General features: G+C 33.6%; 1 protein-coding gene and 1 non-coding gene across 3 annotated transcripts in view; both read left to right on the top strand.

Moving 5' to 3' along the window:
* SAMD12 (sterile alpha motif domain containing 12) overlaps positions 1-20627 on the top strand; it is a 479641-nt gene that overhangs the window by 264218 nt on the left and 194796 nt on the right. The window lies entirely within an intron of this gene.
* LOC111719129 lies at positions 14835-14958 on the top strand. Its single transcript, XR_002769407.1, has one exon. It is a non-coding gene; the product is annotated as a U6atac minor spliceosomal RNA (small nuclear RNA).

Raw genomic sequence — 20627 nt, 5'->3', positions numbered from 1 at the left:
GGCTTGAGCCTCAGTTTCTTTATCTGTTAAATGGGGATAATAATACATGTTCTATCTACTTTGCATGATTGAAGAAAATTATTTATAAATCTGAATTTATTATTATCACAATAATGTAAATTTCAATAACTGATTTTTTTTAAGTTAAACCACTCCTAGGCCTATCTAGTTTCCTTTTTTGACAGTTACTAAACTGGCAGGTGAAGAATAAGCCCTAGATATAAACAGCTTTTGAAAAGAAAAAGCAATAAGAATCTCCTAATATTTTTGAAGACACAAAAATGAAGAAATGTAGACTAGATGATAACATAACCAAGTGGATTCATATCTGGTTGAATGATAACCTAAATGATACTGATTTAGATTAAGCTGGAGCAAGGTCTCTAAAAGTATCTATGGACACTCAGTTCTCAGTGTTGTTCTTTTCAACTTTGTAACCAAAACCTTGAATTAATACATCAGTGTTAGTGATTAGTCCACATGGAAGCCTTCCTCTAAAACATTCCTGATCTAGACACTGTCATCTTAAAGAAGAGTCACACCCTCTCTTTGATGTGCTAAGCTTCTGAAGAGATAAGAAAAATTTAGAAAACAAATCAATAGTAGCAGAAAACAAGGTTTTCTGAAAAAAATTTATGAAAATGAAGCTAGTATTCTTATTTTTGAACCAAGAATGAACCAGTTTTATTGTTGGGGTTTGCCGTTGTGAAAGAAAATTGTAAGTGAGTTGTATAAATTAAATTTTTAGAAAAAGATGTTATGGTGTATTGACAAATTTGTATTTGAAATGAATAAGTACTTACTTAATGTCAGATTGATTGATTGTAAAGCTGGGAGGAATAGCCAATGTGTTGGGTGATAAAATGAGTAGATTGTAGATGTAGACAGGTTGTAAGAATGGGACTTAAACCTAACAGAATAGAGTGTAATAATAAGAAACATAAATGTGTAACCCCCAAAGCTAACCTTATCTCATACTGCATTAAGTAGAGGATCCAGAAGGAAGGAAGTAAAAGTTGCATTTTACTGTTCCCTTAGAGGACGACCTAGGGAAGTCCTAGAAGGTATCATGTTTTAAGGAGAGCATTGGCAAATTGGAACACAACTAATCCCATATGATAGTAGTTTGAGGAATTAAAGATATTTGTCCTGGAGACAACTTAAGGAGAAATATGATAACTCTTCTAAAATTTCAGAGAATAGATTTGTTCTGTCTACCCCCAGAAAGGACTAGGAATGATGAATAGATATTATATGGTCACAGATATTGGCCCAATTTTTTTAATTATAAAAAAACTTTCTAGTAATTACAACTATACAAAAATAGAATGATTTCCTAAAGGCATGTATTTACTACTGTTATTACTACTGCAGCTATTAATAATAGTTGTGATGCTGCTGCTGCTGCTACTACTATTACTACTACTACTACTACTAACATTATTACTAACAATAATAACTGCTAATGCTTTTTTTTTTCCAGTTTTTTCAGTCTTGTCCAACTCTTTGTGACCTCATTTGAATTTCTCTTTGCAAAACTATTGGAGTGATTTGTCATTTCCTTCTCCAGATTATTTTACAAATGAGGAAACTGAGGCAAACAGGAGTTAGGTGACTTCTCCAGGGTCACATAGCTAGTTAGTATATGAGAGCACATTTTAACTCTAGGCCCAGCACACTATTCATAGTAGCATCTAGCTGCTTAATATACATTATCTCCTTTGAGTTTCTTCAGTACCCTTTTAGTAAATGTTTTAAGGTAGAAGTTGGATCAACCAGTTGTTGGAAATATAGTAGAGCAGTAATGTCAAAATCAAATAGAAACAGATCCATTAGCATTATGTTGTATTGGATTTTTATTTATTTTGTGAAACATTTCCCAATTACATTTTAATCGAGTTAAGGCCAGCACAGGAGAGTTTTGAGGCTATTTGAGGCCAGAGAATTTGACATCTGTATTGTAGATGAAAGGCCTATTCAGATAATTTATGTAATAACTATGAAAGACAAAACTGGGGTTACTACTTAGAAATTATGGGGAGACCAATTTGGATTAAATTCAACGAAGATCTTCCTAACAACTAGAGCTGTGTCAAAATGGAATGGTTTACCTTGTGAAATAGTTGTTTTTGCATTACTGGAAGAGTTTAGACAGAAATTGGATGACCCTTGGATCATGTTTTGGAAATGATTCATGTTTTGGGTAAGGATGGGGACAATGACCTCCAGGGTCCATTCCAATTATATAATTTTCTTTCTCCTCAACAACCCAAAAGCTAACTTCTTTAAAGAAAAAGAGGATGTGAAATTGATAAAAAGAGATAGTGTATGATATTTATGTTAATGATTCTGAGAATTCAAGGATCTCTTCCTGATAAATACGTTTTAGGGTCAGAGAGTTAGGGGAAGGATGATTTTTTGGGTTGAACATCTCTAAATACAGTTGGAGAATTTCCATGGGAGAATAAATATTTGTAAATCCTTTATGTAAGTATGTTCTAACCAAACACATGGTAAATATTGCATAGTCTATTAATGACTTGCAAAATCATATGGTTGGGAAATACTTTGTCATTAAGATCTTTTGGCAGATAGTCAAGCATGACAGCAATTTTTAATATCTTTTTTTACCCACAAGGGCTCTGATTCACTTAAACATAGATTTCAGCATATTACCCTCCCACCCTCTGATTCTACACCAAAATTTTGCCTGGATTTCTCCCATTTTTTTTTCCCCAAGTTGAAGAAGCCCTTCAATTCCTGCTTCAAACATATCCATCCATGATGGATCTCTTATGAAGTTAAGGCTCTAAATGGTCATTCATTTGTTCATTTATTTCATTCAGCAGTTCTTCAATGCCTACTATGTATAAAATAAACTAAATACTATGAAGAATATTCACTCCCTTCCCTATCCTTCAAAAGAGCTTAAGTAATATCACAGAAACAGGAAAGGACCCCACCAAAAATAAATAAGAATGAGTGAATAAAAAGGCATTTATTAAGCACTTATCATTTACAAAGCAATGTTTTAAGCACTGGAGATTCAAACAGAAAAAATACGCCTTTCCTCCCAAGCCTTCAAGTAGTTCACATTTTTCTAGAGTGAGATAATACATATTTGAGGGTACAGTTATAGGAAAAATAGAAAGCCCAAAGGTCCTTAGGGTGCTGTAGCAAAGCAGATGATAAGGCTTGATGGTCTAACGAGTAAGAAGTCTACTTTGGTGGCAGTGTAGGGGATATGGCTAATATATAATTGCATCTTCTTTCCTTTCAATTCAAGTAAGCCCACATCTGTTTTTAATATAAAACCATTTGATAATATCAATGACTTTGGTGATGAGAACATTATTTTATGATTCACTGGTATTGAGGAGGTGAGAGCTATCACGCCACAAAAGCAAGTCACGTCATCTTAGATTTCTCCTCTAAATGATGGCATTAGAAACCAGGTTTGAAACAGGGCTCACAGCCAAAGGGCTTCTTCCATTCTCAGTTACCTTAAGTTTGTCATCCTGAGATGTCTCTATAGGTCTGGAGAGCTTTCCTAAGGTTTTTCACTGCTTTCCTTTAGCAGGGTGGCCTGCCAGTCAGAGATAGTTGATCATACAAGGCAGAATAAATTCTCTCTCAATATGAGATACAGCACACACGTGTGTTGCAGATAGCTAGATGGCACAATGGATAGAGCACTGACCCTGAAATCAGGAATCCCTGATTTCAAATCTAGCCTCAGATACCAGTGATATGGCTCTGAGCAAATCACATAACTGCTGGATGCCTTAGTTTCCTCATCTGTAAAATGGGGATAATAATACAAATTATGTCCCAGGATTGTTGTGAGGTTCAAATTAGATATGACCATAATAAAGAGGAAGAGGAAAAAGAAAAAATGAAAAAGTATATATCACTTACGCTGTGCCAAGCATTGTACTAAGTACTTTATGGTTACCTCATTTGATTCTCATAATCACCTTGGGATGTAGGGTGCTGCTATTATTATCCCCATTTTTAAAGAGAAGGAACCTGAGAGAAACAAGCATTAAGTGACCCATCTAGGATCCTAGAGCTAGTAAGTATCTGAGGATGGATTTGAATTCTGATCTTCATGACTCCATGACTCTCTATCCACAGTACCACATGGTTGCACCTTTCACCACCTAGCACCTAATAGTAATAATAGTAGCAAGTCAAGCAGCAGCAGGAAGAGGAAGAGGAAGAAGTGGAGGTAGTGGAGGAGAAGGAGGATTATTTTTACACTTCATTTTCCTTATCTGTATAGTAAAGATGTTTAACTGGATAATCTAAACATGTTTCTCCTTTGCTCAAAAAAAATTTTTGAGTAATTCCCTTTTGCCTTTAAATATATAAAGCAAATATCTTTGTTTTTAATCTTAACTTCTCCATTACTTGGCCCACTGCTTTGTACATAGATCATTAACAAATGTTTGGACTAACTTGAATTGATTTGGATACCACTTGAAGCAGCCCAGAGAGTAGACAAAGAGCTAGGGTTGAAGCTTTTCTTTTTTGACACTCCTAATAGCAGTGACTCAAAATTTTATAGAAGGCTTTTAGAGAGACAAAGGGAGTAGTAGTATAATATTTGGGGTTCATAGAGTATTCAATGTATTAAATGGTACAGAGAAAAAAAGAGGAGTGAGCCCATGAGGAATTTACTTCTTAGGAATGATTGATTTGAACTTATACAATTATAAAATGCTTCCAATTATCCTATGAGGAGGGAAATACAAGTTATTTTTTGTATTTGACAGAAGAAAACAAATTCCTAGAGCTTTCGGCACACATTCCAAAGTTACTTGGCTTGTTGTTTAGTTGTTTGTTTATTCATTTTTTTCAGTCATGTCTGACTCTTTGTAACTCTTGGCAAAAATACTAAAGTGGTTTTCTATTTTCTTCTCCATATCCTTTTACAGATGAGAAAACAGGGTTAATTGACTTGCTTAGGGTCATATAGCATGAGTATCTGAGGATGGATTTGAACTCTGTTTTCCCGATTTCAGACCCAGTACTCTATCCATTGCATTAAAAACAAGAAACAAATCAGGGATTTGATTGAGATGTCAGTATTATTTCTATTCTCTCCCTACAGCTATTGTTCTAGGCATCTAACTCACTACTCTGTAGGGCTAAATGCCTAAGTTTATGGTTATAATTATACTAGACCAATAAGACTGATAGACATTGAATTATCTGTTTAGGCTTGAAATATCTATTTTAATTAATGATCAAAAGTCTCATGAAATTTTCTTTCACTAAAGAAATAAAGGCAAAAAATAACCAAGTCTGAAATTCTCACACAGAAGGCCTGTGTTTATCAAAGTGCGGTGGAGAGAATGGAATTTATTTTCTCCACTAAAATGAATTCCCTTTGGAGAATGATTCACAAATAATAGCACTGCATCGCTAAAGACTGGCAACGTTATTCTGCTCCACACCCGTCCTTTACATTCTGTTGGTTAGTTTTGATATCTTTGACATTATGCTTCCTAATCACATCATAAATCTTAGTTTCTGATTGTTGAGATTTTTTTCCCCAGCAATGTTTAGTCAAATTAGTATAAACATCATTATTAGTTTCATTTATTTACAAAAGAAAAAAGAACAGTAAAGATTCAGATTCTCTTTATAAAGTCACTTCTTGAGTGACAGATCTGGAACTGAAATGCAAACTTAGACGAAGTCATTTAAGAGCCTTCACCTAAATTTTCTTTTTATCTTTTTTTTTGTTTTAATTTTTATCTTTTTAAAAAATATTAATAGTATTCTATTTTTCTAAGTACTTGCAAAGATAGTTTTCAACATTCATCTTTGCAAAATCTTGCATTCCAAATTTTTGTCCATGTCCTTCCCCTCTCCCCTCCTGCCAAGATGGCAAACAATCCAATATAGGTTAAACGTGGCCTTCACCTAAATTTTCTTGTTCCCCTCTATTTTTTTTTTATCTTTGCTGGATTGTTACATGAATGATTTTTCCTCCAAACTGCAAAATTTAGAGTTCTGAAAGAAGTGAAAAGGGATAGGAAATCTAGTGGAGGATTAAGTTTTAGGAAATAAAGATCATAGTTTATTTTATTTCTAGCTGAGAGTTTAATTTCACCAAGCACTTAGCATCCATGGAGGAGGAATGTTTGAAGATTTTCTAATGAATCCTTCTTGCTTTTTGCAAAATCCATTTTACATGAGTAAAAACTTTTTGACATGGATCCTAATGAAGAATTGTATTTTGGTAAGATATCTGGCAATATAATATTAACTAGTTAGAACTGATATAGAGAAGTTACTCTTGACTATAGGTAGAGCATAATGATAATATTAAATTTGTAAAGTCTCTACAGTATATTAAACATTTAGATAATTTCATTTGATCCTTATGGCAACCTCATGAAGTAGGCACAGACAGTAGTAATATTTTTATTTTGTAGACAAAGAAATAGGGACCATCATCTAGGGCTTCCTTCCATCACCCTAAAACATGAGTGATTAAAGAATCCCTCACAACTTCATAAATATTTGAAGCCCTTTTGGAGACATCAACTTAACATTTTTAGTTATCATATAGAAAAAGCATGAAATTCCCTGTCACTCCCTCCCCCTGAAAAAAAGACCTTAATATCAAACTTTTGTGACTTCCTTTCCTGTCTATGGCTACTCTCAATTCATTAATCTGATTTCACTTTGTTATTATACAAACAAGTAGTTGAGGCCAAAAGGAAGGGCAGAGAAACAAGGATAAGCACATTTAGCATATAAAATATGATTTTTCCTAAGCCTACAGACTTCTAAGGCTAACTACTGTGTAGATATAGTGGAATATACCTGTGTGTGTATATGTATACCTATACAAATATATACATATAAAAATATACATCTATATCTATATAGATACACACACAAATATTTTTCCTTTTAAAAATATTCATCAGATTTAATCCAAATCAAATATATACATTTATTACAGTACATTATAAAATCTTAGCATTGAAAGGGATATTTTAAAAAATTAAAATTAATTATTTCTCTTTCCTCCAGCATCCCTAACCAACTATCTATCATCTATCTCTACCTAAAACACTTAGAGCAGTGGATATTCAATCAACATTTGGTGAATTAGTGCATCCCAATGTTAGTTAATTGTTAGAAAATTCTTCCTTGTATTAGACCAATGACTCTCTAACTTCCATCTACCAATTTCCTATATGCTCTAAGAGGAAACTACCTCCAACCTCACAGAGTTCTCAAATTTTTCTTGTGGTTGAATAAAAAATATTTTACACCAGACCCTGGTGGGAATTGAGGTTGGGGTGAAAGGGCAGAAATGAGCTGACCAGGATTTTTTTTTCAATATTGCTATTTCAGCAATGAAATTCAACAAATATATGCAGCATATTAGGTATGTACTAGGTACTGTGCTAAGCACTGAGGAAGATATAAAGACAAATATAAGAGGATCTATATCGTTTGGGCATTTATATCCTATTGTGGGAGATAAGATCATTATAATGCAAAGTAGAATATGCTGTATTTCACACGACTCCTCCATACAATCTGTTGTCTAGTCAAAATGGTCTTCTTGGACAGTCTCATATGTGAGATTACATGTCTCAACTCCATACTTTTGCTCAATCTCTACTGGGTTTAGAATTCATCTATCTCTTAGGAATTCTGAAAGCACAATTCAAACACTACTTTCTATTTTTAAGATTTTTAATTTATGGAATAAAACAAGCATTTCTGTAACATAGTATAATAAAAAGATATAATTTGTACAACTTGCTATTGTTTTAAAATATATAATATAGTTATTATATAATTTTCTTCTTTTCTCCCCCATTTCTCCCAGAAATGGCTAGTGTTAGATGCAAATATGTATGTGCGTGTAAAATCATTCTATACATATTTCTGTTTATCAGTTCTATTTGTCAGGCATTGCTTCCTAATGTTTTTTGCCTTTTCTATCTTAATCCTTTTGTGGAAGTCTAGAGGGTCTCTTTTTAGGAGAACTTTCCTGATTCTCCTCTTCCAACAACTGCTAGTGCTCTCCCTCTCATCACAATTAAAATATCTTTTATTATAAAATACCATATATTTACAAATATGGGTGGGAAGCCTACTTCACCTGCTGGGCAGGCTTTTACAATAAAATATTAAATGTCATGACAAAATAAAAGCATATTCTAATATAATTTGGACATATTTTTGCAAGATAGTCATAAAAAGTATCTTAAAATAGGTGGTACCAAGAGTAATAGGGATTAGAGTAGGTAGTACCTATTCTGATGTTGAAATTGAAGAGATTGAAATCAAAGATATAGAAATAAACATGATTTCAGGAAAACTTCCTTTAAAAATTAGAACTATCCATAAGTAAAATAAGTTGCCTCAGGAAGTACTAAGTCCCTCTTTCTTTCACTGAAGGTCTTTAACCAAGACTGTTGACAATTTATTGTATTTGCTATAATGGAGAGTATTTTTCAGGTATGGGTTGCACTAGATAGCCCTTTTACTCCAAAATTTTGTGAGCAGGTTTCTCACAGGACATTTCTTTTGGGATGGATGGGCCAAACTTGGCAGTTTCCATAATCTTAATTATTGGACCTGGACAGAGCATGTATATTTTCCATATCATAAAGAAAACTCAGCCCTAATGAAATCACACTCACCTTACTGCAGTGAAGAATTTTCATAGTGATCTTCCTAAGTATAGCTTTCTAAGCTGACAATTATTTCTCAGAGATCTGAGGACTTTCTTAAAACTAAGACATAGAAGAGATTATTGAGTCTACTATACCGCATTTTATTTTTTTATTATCCTAGCTTTTTATTTGCAAGATATATGCATGGGTAATTTTTCAGCATTGACAGTTGCAAAACCTTTTGTTCCAAATTTTCCCCTCTTTCCCCCCACCCTCTCCCCCAGATGGCAGGTTGACAATACATGTTAAATATTATGCCTCATTTTACAAATCAGTAAACTAAGACCCAGAGAACTGATTTTCTCAAAATCATATAGATAATTAAATATTAAAGTTAACTATTTGAACCTAGATCTCTCTGACTTCAAATCTAGTAGTCTTTTTACTGCTCCTCTGCTGTTGGAATCTTTTAAACTTTTTTATTGATATGTCATTGGCTTCACATAAGCACGGATTATGATCTTCTAAGTCCTCATTTCTCAATTTGAAAAAATAATTTATTGTGAAGCATCACACAGCAAGTCAAGCTTTGTTTAACCGAGGCAAATCAAGTTGTGACTTGCTTTAATTTCACAATCGCTCTGTTCCTTTGGGTTAGCTCAGTTGGAACAACCATTTGTGTGAAATGATCAGTTGCTGTTAAATCCTTAGAATCATTTTAGGCTTGCTTATATTTTTTGAAAGACATTTATAGATGAGCATGAAGCAAGATACAGAATTCCATGCACTAGCAGATAATACCTTTGCAGTTTGTATAAGAGAAATACTTACTCTTCAGATAAATTTTGTACTTGATCCCAAATGCAGAGTATTTGGGTATTCACCCATGATAAATTTCACAGAATGTTCATCATGTTTTCTTTGACTCATCAGACTATGAACTCTATCTTTTCTCCCTTAAAAGTTGCCAGTATCAATATAGGCACTGGTGTTAGCGTTTTCTTTTTTCCCTACAAAACTATACTGTTTGCTTAAAATGATTTTGCCCTGCGGTAAAATTAAAAAATATCTGAAGTTATCAGATTGAATCTGATCTATGTTGACATTATAAATACAGAACTCTTCTAGTCCTTATTTTTATTTTTTCTTCCACAAGAATATGTTGTGTTCTAGCACTTCTTTTTGTTAGAAAAACAGGACAGATTTCTCAGGGTAAAGTGAAATTCCACAGATGAAAGGTTGGGCTTTTATGCACATTCTCCATCTAGCTTTGTTGGTTATGATATTACCTTTATAAAAATCGAAGCTCTCCACACTATTTTTCCCCAGAATGGATCTTGTACATGACTTGCATTTTTATCTCAAACTTTGATATAGTTTCCTCTCCTAGATGTTTCAGTATGATTTCTCCATTTGCTGCTTCTCTACATCTTACAAATTTCTCTCTGATATTTTGATCTATAAAGACTTTGCTTTGATTAAAGGCCCTGCTCTCTAACTACTCTCTTTGAGTTCCTCTATTCTAGCAAGAGATTGTAGGCACTTCGGGTGACCCTACATCTCTGGCATATTAAATCTATGTGTCAGATACATGCATTTCCTTTGATAGATGACCTAATAGGCTTTTTCCATCTCTAATTTCAATGGTTTTCTATAATACTAAATTATTTCTTTCTGTAGGCATGTGATTTTCATCTCTTCTTTCAACTTCTTTCAGTCACTTAGGGCTTTATAATTAAATGCAGTGAGTTGTTTAGAGTCTAATCTGGGAAGCATGTGCTGTTTGCCCATTGAATGGAGATGGGAATGGAGGGTCATAAATCAGACTTTCAAGCCGAAAATATAATTTATTATGAACAAATAAAAGAAATACTGCTTATGCACAAAAAGGATTTACTTGCGTTTTAGAGTTGGATTGACAAGCCATGAGACTATGTAAATAAGGGTTGGAAATACTTCCAAAAAAAAAAAAACCACAATCCTGTGAAAAGAGAGAGAGACAGAGACAGAAACAGAGAGAAACAAAGAGAATGTATTTATTAAGTATATAATTTGTGCCAGGAACTGTGCTGAGCACTGACAATAAAATACTAGTAAAAGGAATGACAGCCTCTGCCCCCAAAGAGCATGGTGGGAAAATAATACATAAAAGAGAACTGAAAAATGGAAGAGGAACAAAAAAAGGCAAAGTTGTAAAGCCATCTAGGGATTAATGAGTTGAGCCAGACTTGAAGTGAGTATGGGTGGATATGGGGCTACTTCCTCAAATGGAAGTTCTCAAGATGAACTATGAGCAGATTTTTAAGGTGGAATCATTGTCTTAAAGAGAAATCCTCTGGGACAGAGGACAGTTTAAGAATCCTGATTCTGAACAAAGTTTGGAATGGCTAGCCTGAATCCCGCCTCAAATGGAAATTGCCTGTGGGATAAAGGTTTAGTATGCAGCATCTTCAAAAGTTCTTATTGTGAAACTCGGGTTGGAAGAGACTAAGAATGTCACCTCTGAAGTTATTCATTATTTGAAGAAAGTCCAGTTCTTTAATAATCTAACCCCAAAAATATATATGGCCAGGAGCGAAACAAATCAGAATGGGCTTAATACATGGATCTAAAAGTAGGCATTAAAATCTTTTCTGCTTTTCCTTTCTTAATACTTTTGTGGGGTGTTGGGGGTTTCTTTGTTGGAATACACGGGAGCCACCTGACAGTGACTGCTGGAGATCCAACGCAGAATAGATTTCCTCTTGTGGAGGATGATACAAGGAGACTAAGAGGCAATTGCTGTTCTCTGACCTCTCTGACTGAGAGAGAGGCCATTGCATTGTCTGACTTCTCTCCTCTTCCCTCTGCTTCCAATTTATCTCATTTCCAGTCCACGATACCTGCCAGCAAAGGCTGCCTTTCAATCCCTTCAGATGTTATGATCCACAGCTGTGGAGGCTCTCGGAGAATTGACCTGTCCCTTAACATCTCTTCAGGGGAACATTTTTCCTTTGCAGGGGGAAGATGGGGAACACTTGATACATTCACTGAAAATTCTTTTGTTTGCTCAGTCACATAATGTGGGGCTAATGCAAAACCATAATTAGGTCAGGATAACTAGGACTTTGACCTAGGGTCCAAGTTTCTTTGGGGAGTTGGTAGGGAACTAATACTTAATGAACTTTTAAACTTCAGCTATCTTCATCATACTATGTGGTAGAATAGGTGGCTTGAAGACTTCACAAGGTGGTCGGTGGTCCTCAACCCATACTCTCAGAGGCACAACCACTCATCACTTTAAGATAGCAGACTCTTCAGGAGACTGGCCCAATTTGTTTCCCAATATGACTTCACTTACATCAGTCTGTCCTTTGGGATACCATCATTGCTACCTCCCCACCTGATTCTGCCTCAGACATAATAATTTCTTGTTGTTGTTCTAGGTGATGGAAATGAAGAAAAGAAATTTACTGTACCTAAATGCAAATGGATTTCTAAATAGCCAGAGAGTTGTGTCAGTAAGAGGCAAAGATAATGATTTCCTTGTGATTTGAGGAGCTTTGTTTTTATCTTAAATACACATATTAAGGAGTGTACTAGTTTAAAGAAAATTAATACATGTAAAAATCAATTTTTTTTCAAATGAGAGGTTGAGTCCCATTACCAAAAGGTTTATTGCTTTATTTACAAAAAAAAAAAAAAAAAGGATTCACTACAGAGTATCTTTAGAAAAACATTCCCTTAGTGTATTTTAAATAGTTCTGTTTACAAAATTTTGATTTACATGAAAGGTTACAGGAAAATATCAATTACTTAAAATAAGGGTGTGTCTGTATATTAAATAGCTTATCATGTTAAACAGTGCAATATTATATTTTCCAGCAAATTTACTTTACTAATTATGTTTTGTATAAGCAGTATTAAAGTTCATTTTCATTTCCTGTGTATACAGAAACTGAGAGTGGAGGAAAGTGACCTGAAAGCATACCAAATGACTGAAAGATGGCAGCTGGGGAAGGAAATTTTTCGGAAGCTATTGACCATATATAACATTTGTATTTATCAGTCAGAGAGAAATCTTTAATAAAAGCAATCCCAAAGAATGGTGCTGAAATGTAGTGAAAAGAGAATCCTCAGGGAGACACAAGAGTTTTAGAGAGTTGCCAGTATACTAACAGGCAATCTTGCCCATGATTCTAAAGAAAACATGTGCCAAAGACAGGTCTCTGAACCTTCAAATCCACTCTTTCACTGTAGTACTTTTCTGAGGTATTATTATTATTGTTTGCTTAGTTTATTATTGGATGGGGTGAATTTATTTTTTTGTTTTATTTTCATTTTGTTTGTTTGGGTTTTTTGTTTTTTTTTTGTTTTTTTTTGCTAGAACAATGATTTCATCAGTAGAGGGAGAGTCAGTGGACAAATCCCCCTTTCCAAAGGCAGATCAGCTCCTGCTCTGCAACCTATGATTTTATTTTCCTGAAAAACTAAGAGGTTAAGTAGTTACTCAGCATCCCACCAATAGTCAGACTGAGTCTTCCTAACTAGAGGCCAAGTCTTAATCCTCTATGCCTCTGTCTCTCCATTATTGAAGTTACTTATAATAATGATGATGATTAATTCAGCAAACATTTATAAAATATACATTATCTGCCAGGCACTGTTCTAAGTACTGAGAGTACAAATGCAAGTAGAGAGAAAGATATTCCCTGATCTCAAGTAGTGTACATTTGAATTTATTTAACAAAACAGGATATTTAAAAGTGAGATATTGGGTTGGGGAGAAAATAACTATTTTGAGGAACATGGTGAAGAAAATCCAGAATCAGGGAAGTTACCCAGAGAGGAGTAATGGATAGCTCAGAGTGTGCTTTCAGAACCAAACAATTAGGGGAAAGAGTCAAAGGGGCAGAGTGTGCTTCCAGATGGAAAATATGGTTATTCTTGCCATTTTTATGAAGTGTCCTGATTATTACATGTTAAAGTTATAGTCTCTATCCTTTCCTATAGATCTTTGTTTACAAATAAAGATTGTGAGGAATTCATTCCTTTTCCAGCTCTATGGAGTTGTTCTTGAATAGAACAAGAGAATAAACATTAGAGAAAGAAACAGTCATTTATAATCATTTACATTCATATATACTTTGATTTGTTTTATTCTCACAGAAATCTCACAAAGGTACAAGTATTACAGGTAAAAAGCTAAGGGTCAGAAAAATTGAAAGATTTTCCCAATGCCACTTATTTAATAATATTGGATTTGGGACTTGAAATCATATCTTCTAATTCCAAGTTTCATTCTCTATCATTTGAGTCACTGTTTATTGAGCTCTCTCAATACACTACTATACCCTATATATGATTTTCAAAACATTTCACAAAATCTCCAAATTGGAAGGAATCTACCAAGTGCAATCTGTAATTGAACTGGAAAACTGGAATCTCCTCTGAGAAGTCATCATGAAGTCATTATTTGAAACATCTCAAGATGGGAGAAGATACCATCTCCTGACACTATTGAGGAAGATACTTAAGAGGTTTATTATTAGGTTGTTTTCTTGATATCAAGCTATAATTTCATTTTCTTGGAAGGTTTTCCCTTGTATCTGATATTCTGCTAAATTGTACTATTCATAATTTGAGAACAAATCACTCAGGTTTCCCATTTCAATATTTATCTACATATCTTTTTACAGTATCTGGGTCTAGATTTTAATCTCACAATCCTCTCCACCAGTTAAGCAACTCCAGCATTAAAACCATCTTCTTCCCAAAGCTAGAGATAATCCTTCACAGAATTCTGATTGTAATTCTGGTGTTCTTATAAAGACAGAAGGTCATAACAGATAAAAAAAAAAAAAAGGTAACTCAGAACCTGAAAGTCTGAGTACATATTATCCCTCTGACACACACTGGTATCATTGATCTCTCAGATCTCAAATCTCTTAGGCAACTCCCTATCAGTTAACAAATAGATTCTGATCTTCATTGGTAATATTCTTTTCTTATCTAGGAGTTCTCTATACTAGGGAAATCATAAGTATAGTGCCTATTCATTATAGAAATGGTGTCTGTCCTTTGTTCTAGGATTTAAGTGAGGAAGGGCTATGCAAAGTCACCAGCCTCATTTTCTCCTCCAGTCATGTGGGTCCAGTAGCAAATATATATCAGGATGATTGGTGATGGCCCTAGATGTTGTATGAAAGGAGATAAGGTTAGTACTCCCCTTGATAAGAATGGAAGCAGTCCTAGTGACCTTTACAATACATATATAGTTAAGGCATTGCCTCCTACTCAGTAACATGTAAGCATGTATAGAAATGTAAAAGACAGATGGAACACTGAGTTATCTAGAAGATATAAATTCAGACACATACTATCTGCATCACCTGTTTCCTCATTGGTAAAATAAGAATAATAATAATACCTTTTTCATAGGGATGTTGTGAGATTCACTTGAAATAGCACATATAAAGTACTTTGCAAAGCTTAAAGCACTATATCGGTGTTTTATTATTATATCATTGGTGTATATATTGCAAATCCCTTTTATGAATTTGTTGAGAGTAATGACTACTGGATCCATTTGTGTCTGCCTTAGGTCTAACAAAGTGCCTTAATTTATTATAAGATCATAATAAATGTTTATTGAATTAAGTTGAAGAAAGAAAGCACTACTAAAGTAGTGCCAGATAGGAAGGATTCCTTTAATGAATCTTGTAAAATATTCCATTTAGTTTGTTCTAGCTACTTTTTATCATAGACACTATAATCAAAAATGTTTATTATAATCAATAATAAATTATCACAATAAAAATAGAAGCATTAAAATTATGAAAAAAGGCAAATTTAAATTTGGTGCTGGAGGAAAAAACTACTTAACAAGTAGAATTATCCAAAAGTAAACTGGGATACCCAGAAAAAGAATGGGTTACCACCCTCCACTGGAAATCATCAAGGAAACACTAAATGACTTAGTACTATAGCTGTTAGAGAAAAAATAACATATTCTCTTTTAGGTAGGGATTGAATTTGATCATTTCTGAGATCTCTTCCAACTCTGAGATTCTGTTGTTATGCAAAATCCATTTGCATTCCATCAGCATACTTGAATCTCCATCCACAATTTGCCACTTTGTATTTCTAATTTTCTTTTCTTTTATCATATAATATAATTTATAAGTTGGTGCATTGTAAACTTCTTGAGGACAGGGACAATGTTTTGTCTAAAGTCTCAGTTTTTATTCTTCAACCTTAAATCTTTCTCATCTAGCACAGAACTGTGCGCACAATAACTATGTAATAGAAGTCTGTTGATTGATTTTACTAATTGATCACCTTTCTATAGAGAAGTTATCAAGCTGAAAATTGCTGCCAGTGAGGGAATATATAACTATCTTTTTTACATTATGACTTTCTCTCTCATGTTTTTGATACTTCATGAGTTGACATAAGAAATTAAATGGGAATTTGGGGGGAGTTTTGCAGAAACTACAAATGACAGGTGAAGGCACTAGCCTTCCTTCAATGATGCAGGAAACTCACAAATGTATAACATCTATGTATAGTATTGTATAATATCAACATATTTTACTTTTTAATGACACAATAATTCAGACTTCTCTGAAATTAAAAGAGGGCCAACAAATTTTACTTAGATTTTCCAGATTGTAAGGGCACCATCCTAATCCCTATCATGTAGAAGGAATAACTATATAATTTTGGCTCCAAAAGATGCTTGCTCTTTTGTTATTAGTGTTTATTTCTCTATTTTTAGTAACATTAAATATGAGTATCTAATTTGGATGTTCAATCTTCTCTGTTTTAGTGAGCTAAAAATCTTTCCTTTTTAAAGTTCTACTTGGAGAGAAAGTATTTACCATATATTAGAAAGGTTTCTTTGTGAAGAGAAAGAATTATCCTTCTTTTCAAAGTCCAAATGGAGTAAAGCAAGGTAAATTTCTATGAGTTTAGAAACCTCCAGTTTTTTTAGCCACTTGACACAAAAGAGTGAAGACTGGTAGAGCCATTTCACCAATCATTTTCATTTCCTTAGTTATGAGATCCTTTAAGTGAATTGCCACTTCAAAGTGTAGTAATTGTGTGTGTTTATGAATTTTCTTCTCTATTACATAGAAATTCTTACTTGCATTATGGTTTACCTCCTCCCTATGATGAGTCCTCAGAATATACAATATTGTTGATTAGTCCAACTCATTTAGCATGAGTTAAAAGCAAACTTTTCAGAATAGCTCATCTCCAGCATATCTTGCTGATTTCTGATATTTAACTTGTTGGAAAATGAGCTTAGGTTTACCCTCACTCCCTCCATCCCCCACCCATCTCATTCCAGAAGATACCCATTATTAGAACCCCACCATCCCAATTTACATGATCACATTCTTAAAGAAATTTTATTCATTTAGCTATTTATCTCCATAATGCATAACTAAGTCCTCAATGCTATTGATTTGATTTGGTTTCTTTCCCCACATCAAATCATTCCTTCTTTTTAGTTTTCACAGTTGGTATTTAAAATTCTTTGCAGTCTGCCTTTAGCCTACCTTTCCAGATTTATTATACCTATATCTCTTCATAGATCCTACAATCTAGCCAAACTGTCCTACTTGCCACTATTTATGACATTCTCACCTCCATACCTTTGCATTTTTCTAGTCACCTTAATCAATAAAGCATATCATTACCTTGTAGAATCTCTACCTTCCTTCAAAGCCATGCTTCCTACATAAGATTTTTCCCAGTCTCCCCAACCATGTTAATGCTTTCCTCAAAAAAAAATCACTTTGTGCTTGACTTGTATTTATTTGCTCTATATTTCATATTTATTTATATGTGTACATGTGCTTTCCCTCAATCAAATGTAAGCTTCTTGAGGGCAGACTGTTTCAATTTTGTCTTTATAACTTAGCACAGATAGACACTCAATAAGTACTTGTTGATTAATTGACAGCCAGAAGCTTAGTTCTATTATAAATTCTTATTGTCCTAATTTACAAGGGTTGCTATAGAAAAAAAAAACACTTTATAAACCTTAAAGCTACACATAGAAAATGTGGTGTTATTATTTTTTTTGTTCTTGCCTTATTTATCTTGAGATTATGATGAAAAACATCTTATCTGATCATCCTGACTATAGCTTCTCATTCTAGTGTTTCTACATAAAACAATTTGAATTTATTTCTAGTTAAATTAAATCTGAAAGATGGGAGTAGAGCTGAAATGGAGTGATCTGCCAATCTAATTCCTCATTGTTTTTCATAAATGAGAAAACTAAAAAAGTTTAAAACTCACTCAACATTATACCAATAGCAAGTATCACAGTTGAGATTCAAATCCAGGTCTTTTGATAATAACTCCAAAATTCTTTCCCTCCCTACTATACTATATTTCTCTAAGCCTTCCAGAGCCTCCATCAATGATTACATCTCTTGAATTTTCTCTCTGCTTTCTCTCTTCAACCAAACTAAGTTGCACAATGCACCCTACCTACATAATATAGACATTAAACAAAAATCCTCCACTGAGCTTTAGAACCTATTTCTAAAGCTTTGGAGGTCAGTTTTGCTCTGACAAAGTTGCAATTAGATGGTAGTCTTATGTAGTAAATATTTTAAAGGGAAAATCATAGATGAACCATTTCTTATGACAGTGGCCCTACAAGATCTTTGCATATAAGAAGAAAGAAAGTTTTTGATTTTGGTCTGAGAGTACACCAGAATTTTTTTTTCTATTGAAAATTCTCTCTTTCCCCCCCCCCCCTTCTTCTTGAGAAGTCAAGAGAAACAAAAGCTATTACCAATAGCGTAGAGTTGGACACAATAAATCCCTATGTTAATCATGTTTCAAAAGAGGAAGAAAAGAAAGAGGAGAAGGAAGGGAAGGGAGGAAGGAAAGAACAAAGGAAGGGAGGGAGGGAGAAAAAAGGAAAGAAAGAAAAAAGAGAAAGAAAGAAAAAGAGAAAGAGGAAGGGAAGAAAGAAAGGAGGGAGGAGGGAGAAAAGAAAGAAGGAAGGAAGGAAAAAAGGGAGGGAGGGAGGAAAAGGAGGAGGGAGGGAGAAAGAATAGCAAAGGAGGGAGGGAGGGAGGGAGGAGAAGAAAAGGAAATATGTTTCAATCTGCACTATGATTTACCTGGGAATGGATAATATGTTCCATTAGTTCTCTGTAATTGTGGTTTGTCATTGTGTTGATCAGTTCTCAAAGTCTTTCAAAGTTGTTTGTCTTTACAATGTTGTTATTGTATGTATCATTCTACTAATTCTGTTTATTTCATTTTTCATTATCATAAAAGTTCTCCTGAACTTTTCTGAAATCATATTCTTCCTCAGTTCTTCTAATACAATATTATTCCATCAAATTCATACATCATAACTTGTCCATCCTTTTCCCAGTAAATGGGCATTCCTTCAGTTTTCCAGTTCTTTGCCACTACAAAAAGAACTGCTATAAATATGCTTGTAATTATAGGTACTATCCCTCTTTGACTTCCTTAGGGTCTGACCTAATAGAGAAATTGTTCAATCATATGGTCTACAGAGTTTAATAGCTTTTTGACCATTTCCAAATTGCTTTCCAGAATGGTTGGACTAGTTCACAACTCCACCAATCAAGCTTTACTATTTCCTGTTTTCCCACAGTCCTTTCAGCATTTGTCACTTTCATTTTTTGTTATCTTTGCCAACCTGAAGGTGTGAGGTAGTATCTCAGAGTTGTTTATATTTGTATTTCTCGAATTACTAATAATTTAGAACATTATTTCATATATATGTATATAATATATATGTATGTGTATATATATAATATATATAAATACCTTATACTAGAGATTTAATTACATAGCAATTAATAGCAGTGAAGAAAAGGTACTAATCTGAATTGTTAAATTTCTTTAAATATTAATTCATCATTTCTTTTATTTCTGAACAGTTTGGGTTAACATATATTTATACTATCATTTCAATGAAATATTATATTATTATATGAGAGATAGCTATGGTGTAGTACACAGAATACCTTTTTTCAAGTCCTTCCTCTTGCTTCATACTTTCTATGTGATTCTGAGCAAGTCTTTTAACTACTGAGTGCTAGAAATCACATCTATTTCTCTAACTGCTACAGCATAGCTCTTGTAGTTCATGCTCATGAACTTCAAGTTCATATAGTTCATGTATGCATGTCTAAATGTACATATATGTATATATGCATACATACACAAATACAAATGTGTTTGTTTTGTGTGGACCTATTTATATGCCCACATGCATATATGAATACCTCCATAAGCATGTGTATCTTATATTCATGCATATATATATACATATATATAGTACATATACATATGTAGCCATGTTTGCCATTTCTTTTTTTTTTTTTTTAGTTTTCACCTCCCCCCCCATTTTTTTTCTGTTCCAATTAAGCTATATTACTAATATCAAGATCCCAAACAGTTTTGGAATTGTAACACCTTGTATTTGTTTGATTTACTAACACCCACTTCTTCCTAGTCACCAGAAATACAATATGGTGTTTTTTTATTTATGTTTAATTAAAGTTAATTAGAATTCATTTTGTTTTAAATTTTTGCATACTAATGTAGTATAGCCTTTTAGATAATTGGAATAACATTACAGTGATAATACTTGGATGAATTTGTGATTTTGCTGGTGTGATTATTCTCTCCATTCATGAATCTACCCACACCTCGTCCTTTATGATCCTTGTTCATGATTTTCCATAAATCTTCCATAGAAGATTACCATCAATGCATAACAGATTTTCCATTTCTTTTTTTCATATTTTTAGGTGATACTATAGGCCTTGTGTTATTTATCTAACTTTTCTTTCAATTGATCATCCCAGCTCTTTTTCCTAATACATTCTCTCCAGCATCTACTTTAAAAAGATGTTAGGGAATCATGGAGTCACTTTATCAGCTCAAAAAGTTAAAATTAGGAATCACTGAAGA

This window comes from Sarcophilus harrisii, chromosome 1 (assembly GCF_902635505.1).
Source record: "Sarcophilus harrisii chromosome 1, mSarHar1.11, whole genome shotgun sequence".
Classification (NCBI taxonomy): Eukaryota; Metazoa; Chordata; class Mammalia; order Dasyuromorphia; family Dasyuridae; genus Sarcophilus; species Sarcophilus harrisii.
This window is presented reverse-complemented; position numbering and strand designations above follow the sequence as displayed.